Genomic DNA, 6,000 nt, shown 5'->3' with positions numbered 1-6,000 from the left:
GAGGAGACCCACTAGAAGGGGTTATGCCATTTCATCATTGCCTTAGCACACAGATAAACCCAGTATCCCACCTGAAGGAAGCATGTAGGAGAGGGGGAAAAGAAATGCCATGGGAAGGTGCAGTGGGGGCTGCAGAGAATACACTTCCTATTGCCCTTCCATGGGCTTTTAGGGCCACCTTCCTCCCCACTTCTGGGGCTCTAGCTTCCCTCCCACCCACCCATCTCCCAGTGCCAGAGGAGCATGGGGCTTTGGGGGCTGGTACTAGCCCATCCCATGCAAATTAGTCACCGTGGGAAGAAGCTTTTGCATGGAGAATGCCAGGCAATTACACTGGGGATGGGGGAAGGAAGTTAACCCTTCCTTGCCTTCCAGGAAGGCTCAAAAGGGGGTTGTGTGCAGGTGGGGAGGAGGGTGCACTAGCCTTTTCTCTATCTGCTTTAGATCCCTTTTTATAGACGAGGTTGTTGCCAAATCCCTTGGAGCACTACCTAGACACCTCTCATGATAATTACTAGTGCTCGTTTGTACACTCTCATTCACATTCATTCTGTGACTTGATCCTAACGATGGCCCAGGGAGAAAGGCCGTGCAGGAAGGAACTGAGCAGCGCTGAGAGAGCGGAAGTGACTTTCGCTACACTGCATTGCCTGGGAGGCAGTAGGTGCTTTATTCTAGAGGGAAGAGTCTGTGGATGTGGCCCGGAGCAGGCTAGGAGCTGGCTCAAGGCTGCACTGGTGCCTCTAGCTAACATTCAGCACATGTGACAGATTGAGGGTGTTAGGGAGAGGGAGAAAGTAGCTGCCAAAGGGAGTCAACAGCAGCAAGACAGTCTATGTGAAAAGCTCAGCCTGTCAGGTCAGCTTTGCAGGAGGATACTTCTTCCTGGCAGGCAGTGCCAGTCCCCTGCCTCCCTAGCATCCTTGTAGATTTCCTACTCTTTCATAGCCAGTATCTCACTAGAAGTCCCAACTGCCTTGTGGGAGACATTTGTACAATTTCATAATTTATAAGATGTTTCGCAGTCTATAAAGCACTCTCAAATCTATTCTCTCACTTGGTACTCATACCAACCCTTTAGGAGTGGCAGGCAAGTCAGGGACAATTATTACCATTTTACAGATGGGGAAACTGAGGCCATAAAGCAATATGAATTGCTCAAGATTATACAACAGATGGGTGCTAGGACCCAGGTCTCCTAGTTCTCATCCCTGGGTGCTCTCGTGGGCATTTCACTGCCTCCCTCACATGAATCGTGTAGTCTCCCTGTTTTCTAACTCTCCTGCCGGGCCACCATCACAAACACATCAGGGAGATGGTGTGGGCATCAGACTATCTCTGGATGCAAAGACTAATCCCAGCCCCACTCAGGAAGGAGGCCAATGACCTTTCACAGCTCTAGAGGGTAGAGAGTGGGATGGATATTCATTACTGTCTCTCCCACAGAGGCCAGGAAGCCAATGTATGCCTAAAGCAGATGGTATCACTGAGGGTAGTGTAGCAAACCAGAGTATCCTGCTGGCCTCCCTTTCCCAACCTATATGATCCTAATGTCCCTTGGTATTACAACATGGCTCTCTTCTCAAAGTATTCCTTCATCCATTATCTCATTTGATCCTCACAGTTGCCCAGAGAGGGAGGTCACACAAGAAATTGTGTTCCTGTTGGGCAGATAAAGCAACAAAGACTCAGAGAGGTTAAGTAAGTGGTCCTGGGTCACATAGTAGATGGTCAGTAGTAAAGGCAGAATTCCCTTCTCAAACATCTTTGCCCCTACCCACATCTTCAGTTTTATTCTTTGAATGCCACTTCATAGATGAAATGGGCTTCTCAGATTACCATGAAGAAACTAAAAGACCTTCAGAAGATTTGGAATCAAATTCCCTGCAGCATGATAAGGTGGAACAGGCAGTGGCCTGTTAGGAGACTTGGGTTCAAATCCTGATTCTGATACTTTTCTAGCAATATCATCATTTCTCTTATAGGGTTGGTATGAAGAAATCACTTTTTAAACCTTAAACTGCCATAAGAATGTGATTAATTCAGTTCCTGTGGTTATACTTCTATAGAGATGAGATAACACTTGTATTTGTGCCGGGCATAAACTAAGTTCTATATAAATTCTTATCCCTTCTCCACTACCACCAAGGCTATTTATGAAGATTCCAATGACTTCTCCCCAGTGCAGTGACAGAGAAAGCAGGCTGCAGAGCCAAAGGAGAACTTGCCACGTCAGTACCAATCTCACCTTCCAAGGAACTACTCTTTCACCTGTTCCCTAACTCCCATAGCTTACCATCTAGCCATTGATTTGAATACTTAGTGGTGTCTTCTTATTCATGTCTATGCATGAATCTTATATTAAAGGAATCACAGGAATAGTTCTAGGGCATAGAAAACTGGGGAAGAATATCCTTCAGCTAGATCCCCAGTATTTTCAGATGGGACAGTGTCCCCATGTGATCATTACCCTATATTTAAGAGTCTTATCTCCCCAAGAAGACTTTCAGTTCTATGAGGGTGGAGGTTGTTTTCTCTTTTAATTATTAATAATAATTATAATTAGCATTTATATAGTGTTTAAAGTTGCAAAGTGCTTCATAATCTCATTTGATCCTCACAACAACCCTGGGAAGTTGGTGCTATTGTTATCCACATTTGACACAAGGGGAAACTGAGGCTGGCAGAGATTAAAGTGTCTAGGTTCTGTTTCTGTGATTCCATAAATGTGGATACTCCCCCTAGGGATTCAGTTTTAATAGAAGTTCAGTGAGTTGTTATAGTCAAAAACATTGCCTGGTGACCATTCTTCTGGTGGTGAATGTCTCTGTACTTCTATCTTATTATAAAAGTTCCTCAGATAACAGGTTCAGTCACTGGCCAGTCCTTTACTCAAACCTCTCTAGCTTGATAGGATCAGCTTGGGCTGTCACACAGACATAGCTATGGTAAACCCAGGATCACCTGCATGCCACAATGAAAGAAGAATGTTAATATAGCTTTGAGAATATACAAAAGATATCTTGGGGGCGGCCAGGTGGCACAGTGAATTAGAGCGCCAACCCCAGAGTCGGGAGACCGGGGATCGAATCCGGGCTCAGATACTTAGCACCACACCCAGAAATAACTGGCCGTGTAACCTTGAGCAAAACTTAATCCCAATTGCCTTAAAAAAAAAAGATATCTTAATGAATTCAGCATGTCAGCTCTTGGGGTGAAGGCAAATAAGGGTTAAGTGACTTGCCCAAGGTCATCCAGTTAGTAAATGTCAGAGGTAGGATTTGACCCCCGGTATTCCCAATTCCAATCCTGCACTCTATTTCCTAGTCATGCTGCCTCTATCAAATAGGGAGAACTGAAAAGGAAAAACAGCCCTAGCCCTAAAAAAGTTTTGGTTAAGTTGTAGAAACAGGAATCTTTTTGCATTTAAATGAAATATTTAGAGGATACTATTAGCGTATAAACCCCCTGAGTGTGGGGAGGAAGTTGTTTTTCATATTTGCCTCCCCAATGCTTAGTACACTGCCTTCCATATAGCAGTACTTAACAAATGTTTATTGAATGGAACTGAATTGACACTGTACTGTCAGGGATTTGGTTGGTTCTAAATGTACATCACTTGGGATCAGGATAGTCCAGGAGGGTTTTACAGAGGAGGTAGAGTTTGAAGTGAGTCTTAATGGATGGGATTTTATTGGAATTTATTGGAAAGAATTTGGAAATTAGAAAGAATTGGAAATTTATTAGAAAGGAAGAGGGCATTCCATGCTGACAGGAGATGAACAGCAAAGACATCAAGGTAGGAATGAGTTTAGCATAGGGAGTGGGGTGGGAGTGGGGAAGAGGGAGAGCAGCTTGTGTGGAATAGAGAGGATTTGTTAGAGGGAGCAGGTGAATTGAGATTAGCTATAAAGAGGGGTTGCATGGGGGGTAGCAGTAATTAAGTGGCAGACTAAGTAATTTAAATGATGCAGTGGGCAAGTCATTGAAGGTTCTTGGTCAAGGGAAATAATGTGATAAAGAAAGTTTAGGAAGAAGAGTCGGAAAGCATGCCTGAAAAATCAAGGCAGGGAGACCTGACCAGGAAGCCATCTAAGCATGACATAAAGATATGTTCTTTCTGTCCTTAGAGAAAGGAGGAAGCCAGAATGAAAACAGGGAGCCTGTGTCCCACCCAAATGCCTCACCTGTATGTGGGGATAATTCCAGAGATGAAAGACTAGATTCCTGGCATTGTGCGTGCCTTCTGTATAAGCCTGCTTTCTAAGTTCCAAATGGCCTCTGCAGTCAGGGCAGACCTCGAGCTCAGCTTCATAGGTGACCCAAACTCAGCTACTCTAATTAGAAGGGGAAAGTTCTCATGGCTAGCAGCTGCCTAGAATTTTGAGATGTTCTGGGGAAACCAAATAACCTGGGGAACTGGAGAATAACAAGTGTTTCTCTTCCTGTAAATTGCTGCAAAACCCAAAATATCTGAATTCTGCGGAGTCTTCATTAGGATATAATGTATGACCACCTCTAGAGTTTGGGCATCGAGTTCACAGAGAGAGCAATACATGGTGAAATCATCAGTCTCAGAAGTAAATGATTCTAGCAATAGTGTTCAGATATATGTGCTGGTCCCCTAGATTCAAGTCTCATGAAGCCCTCCCTGACTACCTGAGAGCCCACAATGATCTTTCCTTCTAGAAACTTACACAATTGAGGTTCACAGTATGGTAGCACTAGAAAGAATTTTAGAGATTCTCTAGTCTGCTGCCCTCCTTTTATATATGGAGAAATAAAAGCCCAAAAGAAGAAAAAATTATTTGCCCAAGGACATATAATTTGTTAGCGGCATGGACAAAATTCAAACCTCCTTGCCTCTTTTCACTACATTTACTATCTCACCAGACACACACTAACTCCATAAATGTCCACTATTGTTTTCTAATTTAAGTCTACCATTTTTTAAAAGCAATCAGGGTTAAGTAACTTGCTCAAGGTTACACGGCCAGTTATTTCTGGGTGTGGTGCTAAGTATCTGAGCCCAGATTCGATCCCCAGGTCATCCCGACACTGGAGCTGGTGCTCTTACTCACTGTGCTACCTGGCCACCCCATAAGTCTACCATTTATTAAACTCAAGTGTGTAAATGGCACTTTTCTATATTCTACAAATGAGACATTTGTAAATTATTTTACTAGTCTTCAATTACCATATAAATGTGAGTTGCTTTTATTACAAAGCTTTGAAATAAGATAAGACATAGTCTCTGACTTCAAGGAGCTTACAAGAGAGAAGGAAAGGGTCAATCTTCTTATATGAATCTTCTCTCCCCAACCTGAGATCAAGAACTATCTTTTTCTTTTGCTTCCTAACTCACAGTGAAACTTATTGTGGAAATTCCAAAATGTCATGTATGAAGGAGAAAAAAAAAGGTGATAGCGCTTTGGGAGGTTAAAGGAGGAAGATACTTGGGGCCACTAGAACCTTTGGGACCCATTACATGTGGTAATGATTGATTACATGAAAACAGCTTCCTGGTCTGTGCTCAATTGGTCTGGCCCTGGAAAAGATGAGCCACCACCAGCCATCTGCTGAGTGTCAAGTAAGAAGGCAGCTCTTCCATATTTGCTTCATGCTCCATAGTTAATAATTTTTTCCTGAAAGAGAGAGGGTGGTTTTCTCAAACAGTCTGGCAGAATGGAAAGAGCCATAGAGAGGAAACTGGACATCTGAGTCTCTGCCACTAACTATGTGACTCTGGGCAAATAACCTGTTGGAGCCTCAGGTAACTCATCTGTCAAGTGGGGATAAGGATACCCTGCCTACCTCCCTCTCAGGGCTATTGTGAGGACCAAGGGAAATAATATACATAAATGCTATAAGAGTTCTAACTCTCCATCTAAGTATAAAGGCTTGCTGTTATTATTAGAGTCTGTCACTGACCAACAGGCTCAGCATGATGCCACGGGAAGAGCACCAAGTCCCTTGGAATCCAGTCCTGGTTCTGCTGCA

At 43.5% G+C, this 6,000-nt stretch overlaps 1 protein-coding gene across 6 annotated transcripts in view; it reads left to right on the top strand.

Moving 5' to 3' along the window:
- The window catches only part of KCNT1 (potassium sodium-activated channel subfamily T member 1), a 227,642-nt gene that overhangs the window by 99,226 nt on the left and 122,416 nt on the right, over positions 1 to 6,000 (top strand). The gene's annotated exons all lie outside the window — the stretch shown is intronic.

This window comes from Petaurus breviceps, unplaced genomic scaffold (assembly GCF_028583685.1).
Source record: "Petaurus breviceps papuanus isolate PSGF00001 unplaced genomic scaffold, PetGlider_PUasm1.0 90383, whole genome shotgun sequence".
Lineage (NCBI taxonomy): Eukaryota > Metazoa > Chordata > Mammalia > Diprotodontia > Petauridae > Petaurus > Petaurus breviceps.
Note: the sequence above shows the minus strand (reverse complement) of the source record. Positions and strands in the feature narration are given on the sequence as shown.